The sequence below is a fragment of the Vulpes lagopus genome, chromosome 11, assembly GCF_018345385.1.
Source record: "Vulpes lagopus strain Blue_001 chromosome 11, ASM1834538v1, whole genome shotgun sequence".
Taxonomy (NCBI): Eukaryota; Metazoa; Chordata; class Mammalia; order Carnivora; family Canidae; genus Vulpes; species Vulpes lagopus.
In genome coordinates, this window is record NC_054834.1 from 10,080,044 (window position 1) to 10,104,259 (window position 24,216).

Genomic DNA, 24,216 nt, shown 5'->3' on the forward strand with positions numbered 1-24,216 from the left:
TCTCATGGCTGAATAATATATATTCATATATAATTATTTATGGATTATGGATACTTAGGTTGTTTCTGTATCTTGGCTATTGTGTATAATATTCCAATAAACATGGGAATGCAGGTATTTATTTGATATCCTGCTTTCCTTTCCTTTGTATGTATACCCAGAGGTGGGATTGCAGAATCTTATCATAGTTCTACTTTTAGTTTTTTGAGGAACCTCTATGCTGTTCCTCTATAGTGGATGAACCAATTTACATTCTCACCAACAGTGCACAAGGGTTCCCTTCTCTCTACATCCTAGCCAACACTTCTCTTGCCTTGAAACTATGGATGGCTTTGGGGAGGTATCAACATTTTAATAATATTAATTTCCAGTCCATGAACGTCGGTCATCTTTCTATTTGTTTGAGCTTTCAATTTCATTTATCAAAATCTTACAGTTTTGATTACACAGATCTTTCACTTCTTTGGTTAATTTTTAAAAAAGATTTTATTTATTTATTAGAGAGAGAGTGGGGAGAGATGCAGAGGTGGGAGAGAGGGAGGGGAAATAATCTAAAGCAGACTTTGTGCTGAGCATGGAGCCCAAGATGGAGCTTGATCTCACAATTCTGAGATCATGACCTGAGCCAAAACCAGAGTCAGACGCTTAACAAACTGGGCCACCCAGGTATCCCCTTCCTTGGTTAAATTTATTCCTAAGTATTGTCTTTGATGCTATTGTGAATGGGATTGTTTTCTTTATTTCTTTTTAAGGTATTTCATTGTACAGAGAAATGCAGCTGATTTTTGTATGTTGATTTTTATATCCTGCAACCTTACTTAATGCACTGATTAGTTGCAGTAGTTTTTTTTTGTTGCATCTTTAGGATTTTCTCTATATAAGAATATATCATCTGCAAATAAAAACAGTTTTAATTCTTCTTTTCCAATTTAAATCCCTTTAATTTTTTAATTTTGTCTGATTGCTGTAGCTAGGACTTCTAGTACTATGTTGAGTAAGAGTGGTGATGGTGGGCACCCTTGCCTTGTTCCTGATCTTAGAGAGAAAGCTTTCAACCTTTCATTGTTGAGTATGATGTTAGCTGTGAATTTGTTGTATATGACCTTTACTGTGTTGAGTTATGTTTCTTATATATCCAATTTGCTGAGGTTCTTTTTTTTTTTTTTTTTTTTTTAGCTTTATTCTTTTTTTTTTTTTTTTAATTAACTTTTATTGGTGTTTAATTTACCAACATACAGAAAAACACCCAGTGCTCATCCCGTCAAGTGACCACCTCAGTGCCCGTCACCCATTCCCCTCCAACACCCGCCCTCCTCCCCTTCCACCACCCCTAGTTCGTTTCCCCGAGTTAGGAGTCTTTATGTTCTGTCTCCCTTCCTGATATTTCCCAACATTTCTTTTCCCTTCCTTTATATTCCCTTTCACTATTATTCATATTCCCCAAATGAATGAGAACATACACTGTTTGTCCTTCTCCGATTGACTTATTTCACTCAGCATAATACCCTCCAGTTCCATCCACGTTGAAGCAAATGGTGGGTATTTGTCGTTTCTAATTGCTGAGTAATATTCCATTGTATACATAAACCACATCTTCTTTATCCATTCATCTTTCGATGGACACCGAGGCTCCTTCCACAGTTTGGCTATTGTGGCCATTGCTGATAGAAACATCGGGGTGCAGGTGTCCCGACGTTTCATTGCATCTGAATCTTTGGGGTAAATCCCCAACAGTGCAATTGCTGGGTCGTAGGGCAGGTCTATTTTTAACTCTTTGAGGAACCTCCACACAGTTTTCCAGAGTGGCTGCACCAGTTCACATTCCCACCAACAGTGTAAGAGGGTTCCCTTTTCTCCGCATCCTCTCCAACATTTGTTGTTTCCTGCCTTGTTAATTTTCCCCATTCTCACTGGTGTGAGGTGGTATCTCATTGTGGTTTTGATTTGTATTTCCCTGATGGCAAGTGATGCAGAGCATTTTCTCATGTGCATGTTGGCCATGTCCATGTCTTCCTCTGTGAGAGTTCTCTTCATGTCTTTTGCCCATTTCATGATTGGATTGTTTGTTTCTTTGGTGTTGAGTTTAATAAGTTCTTTATAGATTTTGGAAACTAGCCCTTTATCTGATATGTCATTTGCAAATATCTTCTCCCATTCTGTAGGTTGTCTTTTAGTTTTGTTGACTGTATCCTTTGCTGTGCAAAAGCTTCTTATCTTGATGAAGTCCCAATAGTTCATTTTTGCTTTTGTTTCTTTTGCCTTTGTGGATGTATCTTGCAAGAAGTTACTGTGGCCAAGTTCAAAAAGGGTGTTGCCTGTGTTCTCCTCTAGGATTTTGATGGAATCTTGTCTCACATTTAGATCTCTCATCCATTTTGAGTTTATCTTTGTGTATGGTGAAAGAGAGTGGTCCAGTTTCATTCTTCTGCATGTGGATGTCCAATTTTCCCAGCACCATTTATTGAAGAGACTGTCTTTCTTCCAATGGATAGTCTTTCCTCCTTTATCGAATATTAGATGGCCGTACATTTCAGGGTCCACTTCTGGGTTCTCTATTCTGTTCCATTGATCTATGTGTCTGTTTTTGTGCCAGTACCACACTGTCTTGATGACCACAGCTTTGTAGTACAACCTGAAATCTGGCATTGTGATGCCCCCAGCTAAGGTTTTCTTTTTTAAAATTCCCCTGGCTATTCGGGGTCTTTTCTGATTCCACACAAATCTTAAAATAATTTGTTCTAACTCTCTGAAGAAAGTCCATGGTATTTTGATAGGGATTGCATTAAACGTATAAATTGCCCTGGGTAACATTGACATTTTTACAATATTAATTCTGCCAATCCATGAGCATGGAATATTTTTCCATCTCTTTGTGTCTTCCTCAATTTCTTTCAGAAGTGTTCTATAGTTTTTAGGGTATAGATCTTTTACCTCTTTGGTTAGGTTTATTCCTAGGTATCTTATGCTTTTGGGTGCAATTGTAAATGGGATTGACTCCTTAATTTCTCTTTCTTCAGTCTCATTGTTAGTGTATAGAAATGCCATTGATTTCTGGGCATTGATTTTGTATCCTGCCACGCTACCAAATTGCTGTATGAGTTCTAGCAATCTGGGAGTGGAGGCTTTTGGGTTTTCTATGTAGAGTATCATGTCATCGGCGAAGAGGGAGAGTTTGACTTCTTCTTTGCCAATTTGAATGCCTTTAATGTCTTTTTGTTGTCTGATTGCTGAGGCGAGGACTTCCAGAACTATGTTGAACAGCAGTGGTGAGAGTGGACATCCCTGTCTTGTTCCTGATCTTAGGGGAAAGGCTCCCAGTGCTTCCCCATTGAGAATGATATTTGCTGTGGGCTTTTCGTAGATGGCTTTTAAGATGTCGAGGAAAGTTCCCTCTATCCCAACACTCTGAAGGGTTTTGATCAGGAATGGATGCTGTATTTTGTCAAATGCTTTCTCTGCATCTAATGAGAGTATCATATGGTTCTTGGTTTTTCTCTTGCTGATATGATGAATCACATTGATGGTTTTACGAGTGTTGAACCAGCCTTGTGTCCCAGGGATAAATCCTACTTGGTCATGGTGAATAATTTTCTTAATGTGTTGTTGGATCCTATTGGCTAATATCTTGTTGAGAATTTTTGCATCCATGTTCATCAGGGATATTGGTCTGTAATTCTCCTTTTTGGTGGGGTCTTTGTCTGGTTTCGGAATTAAGGTGATGCTGGCCTCATAAAACGAATTTGGAAGTACTCCATCTCTTTCTATCTTTCCAAACAGCTTTAGTAGAATAGGTATGATTTCTTCTTTAAACGTTTGATAGAATTCCCCTGGGAAGCCATCTGGCCCTGGACTCTTGTGTCTTGGGAGGTTTTTGATGACTGCTTCAATTTCCTCCCTGGTTATTGGCCTGTTCAGGTTTTCTATTGCTTCCTGCTCCAGTTTTGGTAGTTTGTGGCTTTCCAGGAATGCGTCCATTTCTTCTAGATTTCCTAATTTATTGGCGTACAGCTGTTCATAATATGTTTTTAAAATCGTTTGTATTTCCTTGGTGTTGGTAGTGATGTCCCCTTTCTCATTCATGATTTTATTAATTTGAGTCTTCTCTCTCTTCTTTTTAATAAGGTTGGCTAATGGTTTATCTATCTTATTAATTCTTTCAAAGAACCAACTCCTGGTTCTGTTGATCTGTTCCACAGTTCTTTTGGTCTCGATATCATTGAGTTCTGCTCGAATTTTAATTAACTCTCTTCTTCTGCTGGGGGTGGGGTCTATTTGTTGCTTTTTCTCTAGTTCCTTTATGTGTAAGGTGAGCTTTTGTATTTGAGATCTTTCCTGTTTTTGAATGTATGCTTGTATTGCGATGTATTTCCCCCTCAGGACTGCTTTTGCTGCATCCCAAAGATTTTGAACGGTTGTATCTTCATTTTCATTAGTTTCCATGAATCTTTTTAATTCTTCCTTAATTTCCTGGTTGACCTTTTCATCTTTTAGCAGGATGGTCCTCAACCTCCACGTGTTTGTGGTCCTTCCATATTTCTTGTTGTGATTAAGTTCTAATTTCAAGGCATTATGGTCTGAGAATATACAGGGGACTATCCCGATCTTTTGGTATCGGTTCAGACCCGATTTGTGACCCAGTATGTGGTCTATTCTGGAGAAAGTTCCATGTGCACTTGAGAAGAATGTGTATTCAGTTGAGTTTGGATGTAAAGTTCTGTAGATATCTGTGAAATCCATCTGGTCCAGTGTATCATTTAAAGCTCTCGTTTCTTTGGAGATATTATGCTTAGAAGACCTATCCAGGGTAGAAAGAGCTAGATTGAAGTCACCAAGTATAAGTGTATTATTATCAAGGTATTTCTTGAGTTTGGTTATTAATTGGTTTAAATATTTGGCAGCTCCCACATTCGGGGCATATATATTGAGGAGTGTTAAGTCCTCTTGTTGGATAGATCCTTTGAGTATGAGATAGTGTCCCTCTTCATCTCTCACTATAGTCTTCGGGGTAAATTTTAATTTATCTGATATAAGGATGGCAACCCCTGCTTTCTTTTGAGGACCATTTGAATGGTAAATGGTTCTCCAACCTTTTATTTTCAGGTTGTAAGTGTCCTTCTGTCTAAAATGAGTCTCTTGTAGACAGCAAATAGATGGGTCCTGCTTTTTTATCCAGTCTGAAACCCTGCGCCTTTTGATGGGGTCATTAAGCCCGTTCACATTCAGAGTTACTATTGATAGATATGAGTTTAGTGTCATCATATCTATTCAGTCCTTGTTTTTGTGGATTGTTCCACTGAACTTCTTCTTAAAGGGGAATTTTAAGAGTCCCCCTTAAAATTTCTTGCAGAGCTGGTTTGGAGGTTACATATTCTTTCAGTTCCTGCCTGTCTTGGAAGCTCTTTATCTCTCCTTCCATTTTGAATGAAAGCCTTGCGGGGTAAAGTATTCTTGGTTGCATGTTCTTTTCATTTAGGACCCTGAATATATCCTGCCAGCCCTTTCTGGCCTGCCAGGTCTCTGTGGAGAGGTCTGCTGTTACCCTAATATTCCTCCCCATAAAAGTCAGGGACTTTTTTTCTCTTGCTGCTTTAAGGATCTTCTCCTTATCTTTGGAATTTGCAAGCTTCACTATTAAATGTCGAGGTGTTGAACGGTTTTTATTGATTTTAGGGGGGGATCTCTCTATTTCCTGGATCTGAATGCCTGTTTCCCTTCCCAGAGGTTCTTTTTTTTAAACATGAAAGGTTTTGTATTTTGCCAAATACTTTTTCTGCATCTGTTGAGATGATCATATGATCTTTATTTTTCATTCTATCACATTTATTGATTTGTGTATGTTCAACCATCCTTGAATCCCAGAGAGAAATCTCACTTAATCATGGTGTATAATCCTTTTAGTGTGCTATTTTGGCATATTTGTTCTCATTTTCATTAGTTTAGAGATGTTTTTGATTTCCCTTTTGATTTCTTCTTTGACCCATCGGTTGTTCAGGAGTGTGTTTAGTTTCCATATGTGTATAAATTTACTTGTTTCTTATGACCTTGACAGCCCTGTGGAGTACTGGCTAGATATCATATAGAATGCCCCCAAATGAGTTTCCTTGATGTTTTCTCATAACTGGAGTTTTGAAAGAGTACCACAGAGGTTAAATGCCCTTTTTATCACATCATATCAGGGCATAAATGACATCCACACGTTATTGGTGATGTTAACCTTCCGTATTTGATTAAGGTAGTGTTTGCCAAGTTTCTCCATAGTAAAGATATTATTTATTACCTATCCTCACCATTAGAATGTAAGATCTATAAGACTAGAAATGGGGATCCCTGGGTGGCGCAGCGGTTTGGCGCCTGCCTTTGGCCCAGGGCGCAATCCTGGAGACCCGGGATCGAATCCCACGTCGGGCTCCCTGGATGGAGCCTGCTTCTCCCTCTGCCTGTGTCTCTGCCTCTCTCTCTCTCTCTCTCTGTGACTATCATAAAAAAAAAAAAATTATAAAAAAAAAAAAGACTAGAAATGCTATATGATTTGTTTACTGCCATATCCCCAGGGACTAGAGCAGTGCATAGTCTTAGGTACTCAATAAATATTTGTTGAATGAATAAATATAAGCATGAATTCAATGATCCTTAGCTTCCCAATTTGCTCTTTTAAACAAATTATTTTGGGGTGCGTTGGTGGCTCAGTCAGTTAAGTGTCTGACTCTTGGTTTCAGCTCAGGTCAGGATCTCAAGGTCATGAAAGTGAGCCCCAAGTTGAGCTCTATGCTCAGTGCAGACTCTGCTTGAGATTCTTTCCCTCTTTCTCTCCCTTCCCCTTTACCCTCTCCCAGTTTATGCTCTTTTTCTCTCAAATAAAGTCTTTTAAAAAAAGTTTTGACTGTATTTTTGACCAGCGAGCCTTATGTTTTGCTAACAGCGATTATATTAGGGCATATCATATATATGCATGAGATGTACAGTGCATGCCACCAATTACCCAACATATATGGGCATTAGCACCTATAGGTTGACAGGTGATCTACTTACTACAGGTGACTTACTTATGTTTAATTTTGGCTTGAAAAGCCAGGGCAAGATTATCTAGGCTAACTTTGTCCAGGTCAGGAATTAACATATGGCATTTGAATGAGCTTAGGTTTTAGTAAGACCTAGATTTTCAAATCTTGTTTCTATCAATTCTTAGCATTGTGTCTCTGGGCAAGTGATCTGACCTCTTGGAATTTTCTCATCCCTGATATGGGAGTAATCGTTCTTGTCTTATAGATTGATATTAGCGAAGTCACACAGCAAGTACCTGCTCAGTACCTGGCATTTTGATCAATAAATACTGGTTTTCTTGCCTTTCTACAACTTCTGAAGCCCGTGGTTGAATTAATTCTCCTATTCTGGGACAGTCATTTTCTATGAAAGAGCATCTTTTATGTGGAAGATCAGTGCAGACAATTCCATTTCATTAAAAAGCTGATGATTTAATATTTTTTTTTAGAAATAAGTTGTGGCTTCTGTAATAAAATTCATCTGGCATATATACAAAGAACCCCTATTACTTTCCTCTGGCAAGAAAGCTGATGGAATATAAACAGCTTACCAATGTGCACAGCATAGTTTACCTTCATGCAATGCCTGTACCTTGAAGAAATATCATATGGTGCCCTGCAGATGTGGCTTAACATAAAATTTGTCACTTCCCAAGGACTTGAAATATCGCCCCATTTCTTTTACCCCTGCACTGCACATGCTTATTTGGTAGTGTCAGTCTACTTCCTTATTTCAGTAGCTAAAGTGACATAGCCCTGTTCCATAATTTGCCAAGGGATTGAAAGTGCCACGCAGGTCTGTATTATCTCAGTAACGTCACTGATTCCTAGTGCTTATAGAAGAGAGGACAGTGGGCACTTAGCTTGAGGGTGATGTGTTCTGTGGGAATGTATATTCTTGGCGAGTTGTTTATGGCTTTTTTCTTCTGTACCGCCAAAGGAGCAAAGGAACATATTTCAAATTCCCATTGGCAAGGGCTCCCAGTTCTTTTATAAGGATTTGTAAAATGCCATCCCTTTGAATCTTGTCAGCAATCTCTGGATGTCCTCCAGGCTTTCTTTCATAAAGCTTTCAACACACAGAGCTGAGTGGGTTGGGCAGGGAATATGCATGTAAGACTGTGTGCTTGCATGTGTGTGCATGTGTATTTATCTGAGACTTCTTGATTGAAATGCCAATATCATGTTGCTTTCTGGTTTGAATTTACTACAGCAATAAAATGGAAGCATCCCCTGCATAGTGAAGTAAGTATAGCAGGTGAGTCTCACCATTTATTTAGTTGAGTCAGTTTAATGTAGATCAGTGTTCAGGTCTTCCTTTTGGTTCCTTTCTTGTTTCTCTTCTTCAGAGATTCTCATCAGCTGTTGAGTTTAGGGGAAAAACATTTCCCTGGAGCTGTGATAGTTCTCCATAAGGAGAGAGAAGGGGATCATGTTCAGTCTTCAGGGATGATGGGTATGGTGGTATTTGCTACATTTCATTGCTTGAAAGCATGCACATTTTCTATTTGTAACTTTTGGAAAGTATAAGTCACCAAATATTGGTGAAACAGTTTTCACTGCTTCCCAAATCATCAGATAATTGATATTGGAGGTTGTCTAACCACACAAGTTGGTTTGTGGTTTGCAGGTTCAAAAAAACACTTTATATTTGCTCTTAGAATTCCACCTGGCCTGAAGCTTTTGAGGTTTAGGAGCAAATGACAGAAAAGCAATAATCATCTTACTAGGAGGAAAGACCTTAGTGATTTCTTTTATTCTTTGCATGTTGATTCAGATTCCAGTTTCTTTGGTCTTGAACCAAAATTCTGGGCAAAAAATAAATTAAGTAGTAAGCATAGTCGAATAGGTTTGATTTCCTTCTCCATGAGCCCTATGATGGTTAATTTTATGTTTCAACTTGATTGGGCTAAGGAATACCAGTGTAAGCTGGTAAAACATTATTTTTGGGTGTGTCTGTGAGGGCATTTCATGAAGAGATTAGCATTTGAATCAGTAGACTGATGAATGAAAATTGCTGTCATGAATGCAGGTGGGCATCACCCAAAGCACTGAGGGCAATAAAACAAAAAGACAGAGGAAGGGCATATTTGCTCTTTGAGCTGAGATGTTTAATTCTCCTTCATTCAGATATAGGTGCTTTTGGGTTTTTGGACTCAGACTGGGACTTATGCCATTGTTTCCCTGATTCTTAGCCTTTGGACCTGGACTGAATTACATTCCCCACTCCTAGTGGGGGGTACATCTTGGGACATCTTGGCCTGCATAATCAAGTAAACTAATTCCTAAAATAAATCTCTTCTTACATCTCTCTGTCTCTCTCTCTATAAATATCTTATTGGTTCTGCTTCTCTGGAGAACCCTGACTGATACAAGTCTCATGTGTAGAAAAGAACAGACCTTTTACTTCAGATTTTGCACATGTTCCGTGATCATTCTCTTGAGGCTGATAGTTTCATATAGCACTTTGGAGTTTGCCTCATTCATGAAATTATTCTGTGAGTACTAAGAGCCAAACACCAAACCAGGTTGTGAATACAAAGGTAATTCAAGACAGGATCACAATATATCTCTCCGACTTGGGTGTGAGTTCCTTGTTAGCAAAGGGTTTATAGTCTAGTAGGGAAAATGAATGATGAACATCAGAAAACTGTACCATAAGATAGAAAGTGACATGTCTTTAAAGCATATAGATAGAGGTAGAGATTAATTATTCCAAAGTAGAGAAAGATGACATTTGATGGAGGGATGTGGTAAGACTTTAAGAAAGCATTTGAGCTGGATTTCAAATTTATAGGAAAAGAAGGCAAACATTCCAGGTGGTCAAAGGCACAGACATGGAAAGGCCCAAGACCTAGAATATAGACATTTCTTGTGGTGGTGGGCAGGGGAGATGAGAGGAGAAAGGGACAGTTTCATAGCTTAGGGCCTGTTTTAGATTTAAGATTCATGGAATTCTTGGAGTACTTTTGGGGATCCAAGGAACACAGTTAAGGTTAGATGGTACTTGGGGTGCAGGGGTTGGGGTAGGGAGTTTGGGAGTGTGTGATGTTTTCTGACACCACTTCTGACAACAAATATGCGTCATTTTTTTACACCAGTTCTCCAATACTCTGACACCAACTAGGTGTCCAATTCAGTTCAATTTGGATATCATCTACTTGGAATTAGTGTCAAATCCCACAAATTAAAGGGCCTAGTCCCAAAGACGAACCCTGCTTCAGGTGCCAGCTGCAAGTAGGGTACCCAGGTGACCCACATTTCTGCCCAGCCAACTACATATTTGAGGATTCCCATGACCACCCCTCCCCCAACTTTGATAATTCACCATATAACTCACAGAACTCAGGAAAGTGCTCTACTTATTATTACAGTTTATTATAAAGGGTACAACTCAAAGAGCCAAATGAAAGAGATGCATATGGCAAGGTATGGGACAAGGGTTGCCAAGCTTCCATGCCCTCTCCAAATGCACCAGCCTCCCACCACATTGGTGTGCTCACCAACCCAGAAGCTACTTGAACTCTCTCATTTAGGGGTTTTTATGAAAGTTTTGTTACATGGGCATGATTGATTAAATCATTGGCCACGGTGATTGAATTTCATCACCAGCCTTCTCTCCTTCCTGGAGGTTGGTGGGAGGGAGGGGATTGAAAGTTCTAACCCTCTAATCATGTGGTTGGTTTTTCTGGTGACCAGGCCCCCCCTTTGTGAGTCACCTCATGAGCACACAAAAGACAGTAGATTCCAAGGATTTTAGGAGCTCTATGCTAAGAATCAGGGACAAAAATAAATTAAAAAAATTTTTTTAAATTAAAAAAATTTTATTATACCACAGAGGCAGAAACCATTTACTCACAGTCTTGCTGAGAAGGAAGTGCTAGAGCAGGCCTGGATGAGGGAGATGGGGCCAGCGTGGAGGGCAGCTCCAAGGTAACAAGCGGGCAACACAGCTTGGGTCAAGGCTGAGTGTGCTGTGGCTGTTCTGGAACAGGATGTGGGCTTGTGCCAAGGTCGGGTTGGAATAATATCCCTCATGAAAAAAGGAAACTGTTCTGAGGTAGGGTCAGTTCTGGGATATTCATTCAGGGTAGTTACTTTCTCTCCCTGGCTGAGGATGATCCATCTTGTTAATAATTAAAAAGTATATGTGCATGCAGAGAGATTTGAAGAACATGTTGACACACTGGCTTGAATCATTGAAAATATTCATACTTCCCTGCATCTGGCAGAAGGATCTTTGTAGGCAAGAACTTGGCCGAATGTCCCTGACAGTGAAACAAAGAGGGTGCCTCAGGACTCCACAAAAACTGAAAGTTGACTTTTTTCTTTAATCCTACAGATAGCTCAGAGGTCAGTCCACATGACATTCTTGAGTGCTCTGAGGAATCAATCCTGGAATCTGTCAGTCTGTTCAGCTGCTGTAACAGATAACATGGACTGGGTGGCTTATGAATCACAGAAATTTACCTCTTTGGGTTATGGTGGTGGGAAGTTCAAGTTCAAGTTCACCCATCAAGCCTGGTTGGTTGTAGATGAAGGTCCTCTTCTGGGTTGCAGAATGGCGACATCTCATTATGTTCTCACATGGCAGAAGGTGGGCAAGCAGCTCTCTGGGGCTTCTTTATTAAAGGTACGAATTCCATTCAGGGGGGCTCTTCTCTCATGACCTAATCACCTTCCCAAGGCCCCACCTCCTACAACCATAACATTGGGTATTAGGAATTCAGCATATGAATTTTGGGGGATGTATCCATTTAAACCACAGCAGAATCTATTTTTGAAAAGACCCAAATGCCCTGAAAGGTACAGAGAAGGACTAGGAGCATGCTCTAGGAGTAGCATAGCAAGAATGCTAAAAAGGAAGGAAGCTCACATTTCAAGAGCACTCACCATATGCCAGGACCCATGCTGGCTGCTTTACCTACATGATCTTTTCATTTTCCCAACAGTTCCGTGAGGTTGGCTTTACCCACTTCTACTTCCAGATCCTGAAGCTGAGGTTCAGAGAAGTTAAATAGTTTGTCTAAGGTCAATGTGGTAATCCGTACCACATGGTGGCCCATAGCATGTAGTGGTCCATACCATGTGGCGGTCCATTGACCACAAGCTATGCTCTTTCCAATGCATAACAAAAGAGTTGTGGATACTGACAGTATCAGTAGAGACTGATTTTAGAATTAGAACTAAACTTGGAGTAAATGGGCAGCTGGTACTAAATAGACTTAGAATTATTTTTAGTGATTACCCTCTCCCATACCTATACCAGGTGGTCTCTGGTTTCAGTTTTTCTTTCGGTTGAGGTAGCCCAGCAAGTTGAGGAATGATTCCTTCCAAACATCACCTGCAAGAATAGAAAGATGAGAATGGGAGAAAGTGTGAAAAGAAGATTAATGGAAAGCAAAGGGATAATCTTCTGAGAACTTTAGAATATTATATCTCTGCAATAATTAGTTAATGTGGCTCAAGAATAGACTCAGAGATGAATGGAGGAAAATATATATTTTTGTGGAAGCAAACTCTAAAAGTCAACACGCAATAAAGGAAATGCTGCAAGTCATTGAGAGAGATTAGATTCTCTCATTTTTTTTGTGGAAATTTAGATAGCTATATGGAAAAAAATTAATGCAAATCAGACCTTATGTCAAGCCCAAATAACTTCCAGGTGCATTAGTAGATTGTGTTTAAAAAGTGAAAATACTAGAAGAAAATTAAGATTAATATTTCTCTGAGTGGGAAAGGGTATTTGAAACATAAAATCTGTAAGAGAAATCACAAAAGAAAATATGGATAGATATAACTATACACAAATTAGAATTTTATGTATACAAAAATATAATCAAACACTTAAAATAATCAATAATTTGGGGAATATCTGCAAGAAGTATGACTAAGGGTGAGTATCTTTAATATGTAATGTGCTCACACAAATCAGTCAGAAAAATGTTAATGCCTTAAATTTAAAGTGGGCCAAGTGTATTGCTTCTTGGCCTTTTGGCTAAAATCAAGTGTAAAGTAGGCCAAGTGAAAGAAGAGATAAATTACCTCAGGAGAAGGTATAAGTGACTAGTTAACATTTATTTGGAAAGATCACCTTCACTAGTAATCAAAGCAATGGAAATGAAAAATTTTACTTAATCACTAAGAATTATCAGAAGTAAGATTTAAAGCTTTTGTGGGAAAATGTGTGTTCACATGTTGCAGGTAGAGAGCAATCTGTCAATCGCTATAGGCCTATCTCTGACATTTGGGAGCCTGGGCCAAAAGTATAAATAGAAGCTCATAGGCCATTTATCTAGAAAATTAAAATATGTAATTGTATTCAAAGGATATACATCTGGAAGCATCCCCATTACACATGTAAATTAAATTAAATAAATGTTAAATTAAAGCTATGTATTATATATATTTTTAAAAAGTTATTTTCCTTCTAAAATATTCAGAATTATTTTAAAATTAAAAGGTGGAGCACTCGGGTAGCTCAGTCAGTTAAGCATCTGACTTTGGCTCAGGTCATGATCTCAGGGTTCTGGAATCAAGCTCAGCGGGGTGTCTGCTTATCCCTCTGCCCCTCGCCCTACTCACACTTTCTTTCTCTGTCAAATGAATAAATAAAATCTTAAAAAAATAAAATTAAAAGGGAAAATGAAAGATAATGAGTATCAGAATTTTATTTTTTTTCAAAGATTATTTATTTGAGAGAGAGAGAGAGAGTGCGAACAAGTGTGAGGAGGGAGAGGGTGAGAGGGAGAGGGAGAGAGAGAATCTCAAGCAGGATGCCCACTCAGCACGTAGTTGATGTGGGACTTGATCTCACCACCCCAAAATCATGATCTGAACTGAAACCAAGAGCTGGGCTTAGCCGACTAAGCCACCCAGGTGCCCATGACTATCAGAATTTTGGATAAGACTTATTTAGATAAATTTTAGTTTAATTTTAAATATTTAATGAAATATTAGTAATTGTTTTTATGAAAATAAAGCTACTCTAAATTGTTCAATGTCAATGTTCATGAAGTTGCTAAAGAATTGTTATCCAGTATTGCGCATGTTATATTTTTACCTGCATAGACTCAAATTTAAGAGTAATATAAATTGATTAATATTTCAAAGTGCTCCTCCTCAAAGTGCAGACAGAGCACAAACTCATGAGTGTGTCAGGAGCTGTGCATTTGGCATAAGGGAAGCTGGAAGATAGGCACATAGTCTCACTAGCACATGATACTTTCTTTACTAAGAAGTTATTGCATTGGTGTTGACAGGAAAGTCTTGTCAGGTTAATGTATCTTTCTCTTACCTATGTGTTTTCTATCCCTGAAGAGAAGTGTCTATCTCTGATGTGGCAGTGGCATCACTCATAAATCTTACATCTGTATTCAGATGCAGTTCCTTTATGTTTAAGGACATCTGGCAAAAGAGGTGATGCAGTGTGTCCCTGGGGCTTGCATAGTCTTATTCCTGAAAGTGGATGTTTAGGGTTGTGGATAAGGCTGGGTCCCGAATGCTGATTGATTCTGGTATCCATGTATTCTTTAGTAAATGTAGAGTGTGTGTGTGTTTGTGTCTATGTTTGACATTGGTGGCCTTCTGATGTATGGGGCCAGGGCAGGATTTCTTGTTATCTGGGTTTGGAAGCGCTTAGTACAATGTACATCAAAAGCCTTAGAACCATGAAGACATTGCCATTACATCTTTGTTAGGCTAAGTTAGGGTTTGAGAAAGGAATTACATAGACTTTAACTCAGTGATTCCATTAAGAAAAAAACTACCCTAAATAAATAATGAATGAATACTAGAAAGTGAAAAAAAAAAAGAAAATGTGAACAAAGATTTGTATACCAAGTTGCTATTTATTTATTTATTTATGATAACATTAATTAAAATGTTCAAGAAGAAGGGAATAGCTAGATACATTGTGATATCTATATAGTGGAATAGAACTTTTTAAGCCTATGGGACATATTGTGACTATAATGTTAGATGACAATGTGAATTATATAAAATATGATCCCAGTTAAGAGAACCATATGCAAAGAAGCAAAGGCAGGAAGGAAATGCATCGACATTTTATATTTTTATTTTATTTTTTAAAAGATTTTATTTTTAGTTTGAGAGAGAGAGAAAGGGAGAGAGAGCAGAGGCAGAGGGAGCAGGCACAGGGCTTGATCCCAGGGCCCTGAGCTCATGACCTGAGCAGAAGGCAGATGCTTAACCGATTGAGCCACCCAGGCACCCTTAATAGTGCTTATATCTGAATTGTGGATATGATTATTTTATCTTTTTAAATATGCTTATACTAATTTTCCTGGTTTAGTATTATGAGCACATTATTTTCAAAATGAAAGAAAGCAAGTTATTTCAAAGAGCTTTAATGTTAACATATTGCTTCACATGTGCTGCATGGGAGCCTTAGAGGCAATGCCTAATTCATAGCAGAGAGCAAGAACTGGAGTGGTGGTTCTTGCTAAGAAGGGGGAGTTGGGATTGTTATAAGGCTTTCTTATATATCTCTATGATCAAGTAAGTTTGTCACATTTTTGGTAAGCATTGGTTTTAACTAGGGCACACTACAGAGTTGTTTCTGTTAGGCTATGTTCTGGAGATTCCTTTAGGTCTCCTGAGAAGAAAACCAAAAGAATTAAAGATCCTCACTTTGATAGGAGAATTGGGAGATGGGGATGCATGCAGATGGTAGAAAAAAAGCTTTTTATCTTGGCTTGAAAAATAGTAAGGGCCAAAAATACTTTTTAGTTCAGTGTCTGCTAAACCTCATAATTAGCTTTATTGGTAGCCCTTTGCCTGTAACCACTGGAGAAGTATTAAGCTACAATATGCAGAGTGAACCTGAGACCACGAAACTCCTTTCTCCAGCCCTAACTTAGCCTGACAAAGTTGTAACGGCAATGTCTTCATGGTTTGTAGATTGGTTATATTCTGTTTCCTTCCAGTGCAAGCCTCTGACATGGAGAGGCAGTTTAACCTAGTAGTTGAGAACTTAGGATTTAAGATATGTTAATAATGAAAAGAGGGAGTCTTAAGAGCAATATTTATATTCTGAACAATTGTTGAACAACACACAACAAACAGTTGCCTCTTTTGTATATTGTATTAGGCAGCCTAGGTTAGGATATGCTGCAGTAACAAACAATCCACAAATCTCAGTGGCTTTCAATAGTAAAGTCAGTGGCTTATCCACATTACATGCTGGCTGCAGGTTGACCATATCTCTGTTTTACATCTTCACTCTGGGATCCGGGTTGAAGTAGTCCCTGTCAGGGACACCGCTATTCTCATGGCAAAGGAAACAGATGATAGTGGAAGAAGTGATGGCTCTTAAACCTTCTGTTTGGAAGTAGAACATACCTTTGGCTAAAATGACACATGACCAAGCCTGTGGTCTGTGGGGTAGGAAATGTAACCCTTCTTGGGGCCACAAATATTTTGAACAATAATTCAACCTACTTCAAATATGTGTGTGTGTATGTATGTAAACAGCAAGAATTAGAGCAGAAATCAATAAAATTGGAAGCAGGAAATCAATAGAGAAAAATCACCAGACCTTTTATTAGTTAAGGCTCACTATATAGCTAGCTAGTTACAGAACTAAATTTAGCAGAACTAAAATGCTTTTGACAACTTCTTAAATGTAAGTTTCATTAAAATAATCTTTAGATAATTTAGACAAATGAAATGTTTGAAGAGGGTGTAGTTTTCAAATTGGACTAGTAAATTGGTTTAAAAGAACACAGGGACTCATTTGGAAAGGTCTTGGACAAGCTAAGAGAAGTCAGGACCAACACACATTGTCAGGGAGAGACAATGAGACCCAGAGCCAGACCTTTGAGCCATAGACTGATAGTCTTTTGCTCTTGGGCGTCCATTCACCTTTGCTCTGCCTCAAATTTCTCAGCTTAAAGGCTATCTTCTCTACCTGATAGGGTTGTAGTAAAGACTTTTTTCAAGATACTAAAGGTAAAGATGCTTTTTGTAAACTTAAAAACAGAAAAGATTGTAATTTAGGTCACAATACAATTTTTGCCTATTTCAGTTGAAAGTTTTTTTTCTTCTCCCTCCCCACCCCCCGCAATCATGTGAGTATTTGTCTCAGCTCTTTAGAACACCTACTATCATAGTCTAAGTATGGAAGATATCTTAGCAATAACTGTTTCCCAGAGAAATCCTTTTGGGGCACCAAGATCTCTTGGGAAAGCAAAAAGGAGTAAATGTGAAGTTTTATGTAGCAACAACATACCTTTGGAAAAAATTAATTCAAATATTCTAAGTCTTTGATTGTTGATATATATATATATATATATATATATATATATATATATATATATATCCATGTTGTCCAGTGTAGTAAGCACTAGTGGTATGTAGCCATTTAACTTTAATTAAAATGAATAAAGTTCAGTTTCTTGGTATGAAGATCTACCCCAGCCCTCATCCACTCCAACTTCAATGACCGTCACCCTCACTCACTCAGGGCCACCTACATTGGCCCTTTTGGTTTTTTGAACACAGATACTACCTTAGGGCCTTTGCCTGTGCAGTTCTCCCCCTACCCCCTGCACCCCTTTGATTCATTCCTCAGTTATTTTTATGGCCTACTGTCTCACTTCATTCAGGTTTCTGCTCAAAGTCACTTCACCTGAGAAACTTTTATTTTTTATCGTGTTACATTTATCCTATGTAAGGTAAACATGTAAAACATGTAATATGATAGGTAGTAATAAATGATTAGGAGACAAAGAAAGGAGGTAAAGGGGGAGAAGTTTTATTTTGTTTTGCCCTATAACAATTTTCAATAGTCCAGGCCAATGTGACACTTTAGTAAAGAGTTAAGAAGGTGATGAAGTGAGCCATGTAGGTATTTGGGGAAAGAACATTTCCAGCAGAGAAAGCAACAAATGCAGTGACCCTGAGACAGGAATGGGCTGGGCCTATTGGTGAACCCATGAGCCATTACTAGCTTGGTGGCGTTTCACTGCTGTTGACTTCTCTTTCCCCTCCCTCACCTTTGTAAATATTCAGTGTACTCAATTACTCCTCGTGAGGGTGCCATCTGTTTCCTTCAGGGACCTGATAGCTATGAATGAATCCATCCTGCTCAGGAAGGTTGTACGGTTTATAAAAAGAAATGCTGGAGGAGTTCAGAGCAGGAGAAAATCATTGTAGGATGAAGCGTGTGAATCTTTGTTTCATCCCTGAAGGAAATACAGTAGAACCAAATTATTTCTATGACTGTGCTCCAAAATTAATGGTATCCCTTCAACCCCTGGCCTCAGCCAGAAATCTCTCTGGGTGTTATCTCGCTTGGATTCTTCTTTTTTCCTCATCCCAACAGCTAATTGATCCCTAATTCCCATCTGATTTTCCAAATGTCTCTTGAATCATGCTTTGCAGGTCCTTGTTATCCACCCCCGGGTACCTACAGTAGCCTCCCTTTTTTTAGTCTTACCCTTTCTCCAAAGCAATCTTTGTAAAATGCAATTTGACTATATTATTGCCCCCTTTAAAGCCATTCACTAGCTCTTCCTGGTCTACAGGAGAGTATCCATATTCCTTGGCAAGCATTTCCAGCCTCATCACCCACCACTCTTCCTTTTGCACGTTATGCTCAAGCTGTACTCAGCAACATAGGGTTCTTATGTGGTCATGCTTCCAGATCTTCGCATTTGCTTCACCAGATGTCAGCAGTGCCATTCCCTTGGTAAACAACTCTGGCCTGTCCTTCAGGACTCCGCACAGGTGTCACCTCCTCAGGAAGTCATTCTTTCAACAGGTATTTGTTAAGCCAGTGTCAGCCCTGTGAAAGGACTGACCTAGGCGTTTTGTGTATAAAACACACAAGATCCTTGTTTTCATAAAGATTTTGTCTAATAAATATTATTTTGTTCTTAAGTAATTGAACAAGGCAGCCATTGGACCAAAATGGCTCTAATGTCTTGACAGCCTACACAAGCAAACTGAAACCCAAGCCAGAGTCAATTCATGAAAGCCTCAAAGTTAGGAAATTGGTATTATACTGAGTGAAATAAGTCAATTGGAGGAAGACATATGGTTTCATTCATATGTGGAATATAAGAAATAGTGCGAGGGACCATAAAGGAAAGAGGGGAAATTGAATGGGGAAAAATCAGAGAGGAAGACAATCCATAAGAGACTCTTAACTCTGGGAAACAGTGAGGGTTGCTGAAAGGGAGGTGGGTGGGGGATGAGATAACTGGGTGATGGGCATTAAGGATGAACACTGGTTGTTATACTATATGTTCACAAATTGAATTTAAATAAAAAAGTTAGGAAATTGAAACTTCAGGACAATAAATCACAACCAACCAACTAGGCTTTCCTACATAAGGCAACTCAAATTATAGTCAATCAGGTAATTTCTTTGCTATGTTTCTGTGTCTTCTCTCTAAAAGTCCCCTAGCTTCTGTCAGTGGAGCACCTCAGCTCACCTTTGGTTTAGCATTGCCTGAGTCAAATCAATAGCTGTTCAAATAAACTGTTCAAAAATTTAATGTCCCTCAGTTTATCTTTTAACATACTACTTGCTAACAGCATTTGTTTGCAAAGACAAACACTAAACCTGGAAATACACAGATAGATATATAGCGAAAATCATGGGAGTTGCTTTAAGGGAAAAACCAGAGAACAACGAAACTGACTATAGGGGAAGGATGGGTGGGTGGGATGAGTAGAAGGCTGAGGAGGTGACAGGCCAATACCTGAAAAATTACAATGAGCTAGCCAGGTAAGCCAGGTGATGCTGTAGGGAGTCACTGAGAGGATTCGGGCAGGATTTCAGGCAGGAGGAGCAAAAGGGAATGAGTATGTAGGAAGGTTCTGTGCGGGAAAGGAGAACCTGGTGCATTCTAGGAACTGAAAGCAGGTTAGTAATGGAGTTGGAATTTGGTGGGCCATGGAGGGTGAAGGAGGTGGAGGTGCAGAGGTGGGCAGGGCCAGATCTTGTGTGACTGTGTGCCCACGCAGTAAGTTTGGGTTTTGTTTGAATGCATACCAAGTCCCTGACGTTTGCTAATCAGAGGAATGACCTGTTTTCATTCATGTTTTAAAAAGCTCACTCTGACTACATCTGGGGAATGGCTCTAAGGGAGGTCAAGAGGAAAGAGGCTGAAGTCTCCCTCTTTGAATTAGGGGTCCCTCCAGATATTCCTGGAGTACTCGGCGCTTCTTTGAGGGTAGCATTTATATTGCTCACAATCACAATGTTCTGTTCACTTGTCCATTGCCTCCACCAGCCTGAGCACTCCTTCAGGGTAGGGATTATGTCTCTTATCTCTGTGCAGAAATGGTAAGTGTTCAACAAATGTCTTTTTTTAAGGAAGGAAAAAGTCTCAACCAAGGACCTATTCAGTTATAAAATTCAGTAACCATTTGCTGGAGAAAAAAAGGACATTTTGGTGAGGCATCTTAGTAAGAGGTCTGAAGTAGGTCGGACTGAACCAGGTACATGCTGGAGGTGAGGTGTGGATAGGAGATAAAGGGAGACTCGCTTGACTGGAGTCGGTGGTTGAGTAGCCATTTTTAATTACTGGAGTTTTTCTGGATTGTGAAAAAAAGGTTGTAAATGTAGAGAGAAAACTGCTGAATCTCCCCCACATTCATCAGAGCAGTAAGGAGTCCAATGTCCTCTTGGCCAGACTACTGTCAGAGCCCATTCTGACTCCTCTACCTACAGCAGGGAGTGGCACACTCTTGATGCTCCGAAGTCTATACAATGAGAATTTATATACCAGGCACCATAGCACAGTAAGATAAAAAGTATACCAAGTGGGGTGAGTGCAATTAAAGATAGACATGATAAGATAAATTTGGCATTTCATCAACTCATTTTGGAGGAGGGAGAACTTACTGGGTTGTGAAAATGAATCATGGGGAGAACAAGGTCCCCCTGGCAAAGCATCACTCACTGCAGAGTAATTCTCCCGTTGTCGTGGGGTTCTGTGCAGAGGGTGGATGGATGATGATCCCTTCTTTATTGAGATTTTGGGCTCACATCTCATTTATGTTTATGCCTGCCAGATGGCAGAAGCCTTTATTTGTCACTGCATTCCTTAGCCATTTCTTGATCTCCGAGGCTCGAGTGCAGAGAGGCTGAAATGGTACAGCAAGGATCCCCGGGAAATGCATTGGTGAACGCTAAGAGACAGACAATGCCGAGGGCAGGAGTTTATTCCACAGGATAACAGGGATGAAGTTAAGAAGAAGAAAGATTGGATGTTTAATATCAAGGAAAAACACCCTAGTCATTTGACTTTAAGAATAACTTCCCAAGGGAAGCTGTAAAATCCCGCTACTTGAGGCATTTGAGAATAGACTGGATGATGTACTGGAGATTATCCTGCAGGGAGTCAAATGTACTCTAGTCCAGAGAGTGAATGAAAATAGCCACAAAACCCACTAAATGGTCTTTTGTGGTTATGATTCTGGCAGCCTGGGCAAGTCTTGCTTTATTGAATCCTCTGCTTACACCACTATGAATTTCCCCAGGCCAAACTGAAGAACTGCTGCTTGGGAGTCTGCGTGGGGCCCCAATTTGCATGGCCTGGCTGGGTAAGCATCGGTCTCACCCATTGACTGGTACAGCCTCTTCCCCTCCCCACTGCTGCCCTCCCCTCTTTATCTCTTCTTCTCAATAAAATAAATAGATATGAGGTGACAAAAGCTTGGGAACCATTCTTCTGAGTCATTCTGTTGTGTCTGTAGGATGCTTGCTCTCTGCTGCTCACTGTCCTATGGTTTGGTGTTTGGAGGAGAATATGAGTTTAAGTCCACCAGGGTCAACGTGAGACATGGGAACTGCTGAGGTCTGCGGGCCATTCCACGATGGACAAGCCCTGCAATTCCTGCAGAATTGCATTACAATCTGCCCCCTGCTTTTGCCTCAGCCTGCTCAGGGATCTGCTGGGGGTTCTGAGTCTTCTCTGCTTTACAGCTATTGCTTATGATTTGGTGGAAGGGAGGGGAGGGAGGAAGGTTTTCATTTCCCAAGGACAGACTGCACTTGGCATTCAACTTGAGCTATAAGAAACTCCTGAATGAAAATGTTGAAGGCCAGATGCTCATTTTTCCTTCTATTCTTGATTAATTGCAATTGATCTATAAACACATGTATTTGGGGAAAGTGTCTGAAGCTAGACCTGGGACAAGTTGCTGACATGGTCACAGAACTGAAGCAAGTGCAGGAGTTCAGGCAAGTCAAGTGGTTGAGGAGGACTCGTAAGTCAGCTCTTGGGGAGTTTCCACCTATTCAATTTATTCCATACATTCTCATTTGACTTAGATAGGCAGCAATTTTCCCACAGAATAGACTCTGGCCATTTATAGTTGTAATCTTTTTGTTTAAGTCATGTGAGCGTGATCTGGAAGTCCATTTTTTTTAAATTTAAGATTTTATTTGTGGGATCCCTGGGTGGCGCAGCGGTTTAGTGCCTGCCTTTTGCCCAGGGCGCGATCCTGGAGACCCAGGATCGAATCCCACGTCAGGCTCCCAGTGAATGGAGCCTGCTTCTCCCTCTGCCTGTGTCTCTGCCTCTCTCTCTCTCTATCATAAATGAATAAAAAATAATAAATAAATAAATAAATAAATAAATAAATAAATAAATAAATGATGTCTCCCCACTTCCTACCTTCTTCAATGTGGCCTCTTCTCTACCTTTAAAGAAAAAAAAAAGATTTTATTTGTTAATTTGAGAGAGTGAGAGCATGAGAGAGAGCATGAGTGGGAAGAGGGGCAGAGGGAGAAGCAGACACCCCACTGAGCAGGGAGGCCAGTGCAGGACTTGATCCCAAGACTCTGGGATCATGACCTGAGCTGAAGGCAGACGCTTAACGGACTGAGCCACCCAGGCGCCCCTGGAAATCCATTCTATAAGGTAAAATGCAAAATGTTGCCAAGGCATTAATTTGAATCACCAGAACTAAGGTAATGGTGGCTGAGTTGTTATCTAGTGACTGGACCCCCTTGTGGGCCAATCTCTACCTCTACTGCAGCCCTTCTCATTGTCAGTCATCATTCTGTGTGAGAAGTTTGGGGGGACATATCCTTGGTGAATGCCATGATTCAGTACCTTGTCACTATGCACCATAGCCCAGCCCAGCTCAGCCTTCCTAAACAGGCACGATCCTAAAGATCCGAGGAGCAGTCAACACAAAAAAATGGAACCTGTTCAACATTGTTTATCTGTCTTTTATTGTGGGCCAGGCCCTGTGCTAGGTGTTGTAAGAAATACAAAGATGAATAAAACCTGGTTTGGGCTCTGAAGAAAATAGAACTACTAGGAGAACCCCATTCTCCCCCCACAAAAACTCAACACCAATGACCATAATAAAGGGGAGTGCCAGATAATCACTCTGGGGATGTTTTCTGTGGAGGCCGAGAAAAATTAAGGCCGTTCCACCTAAAGTTTAGCATTAGCACAAGTACAGCCATCTTAGGCCCCTGTGAATAAGAGCTGAACTTTACAGGAAAAACTGCAGAATGTTCTTGGCAGGGAATCCCATATCAGAAAGACAACAGAGCCCACGCCCGTGGTAGAAAGTCCCATATTAGAATGTGAACAGAGCTCAATGCCCTTGAAAGCCCCATATCAGAATGTAAACAGAACTTGAGAAATTCCTTCTGAAAATCCCCTAGACCAGCCTATAGAAAACCCAGCTGTAACCCACTTCGGGGTCCAAGTCCCTGCTCCGCTGTGTTGGGTATACTTGGACCGAAGCTCGAGCTTGTAAATAAACCCTGGAGTGCTTGCATCGGTGTTGGCTCCTTGGTGGTTTCTCGGATTCGCAATCTTGGGCACAACATTTTCCACACCAACAACCAATTCTCTGATTCTCTGGATACCAACTCGGTGTTCAGTGATTCAATTCTGACACTACTTCGTATTAGTGCAGACCCCACAGGTTAAGGGCTCAGTCCTACAAGACTGTTTGCCTCCCACTTCAGATGCTGTCACTGGTCCTGGGCCTCCCAGAATTGACTCACCCGTTATAAATGGGTCCACCCACCAGCTATAAATGGCTACAAATTACTCCCTCCTTAGGTTCAGTAATTTGCTGGACTGGCTCTCAGAACTCAGGAACATATTGTACTTACATTTACTGATTTGTTATAAAGGATACAATGATCAGCCGAATGAAGAGGTATGTA

At 39.9% G+C, this 24,216-nt stretch overlaps 1 long non-coding RNA gene across 1 annotated transcript in view; it reads left to right on the plus strand.

Annotated features, from left to right (window-relative positions):
• The window catches only part of LOC121501451, a 36,755-nt gene that overhangs the window by 8,166 nt on the left and 4,373 nt on the right, over nt 1–24,216 (plus strand). The gene's annotated exons all lie outside the window — the stretch shown is intronic.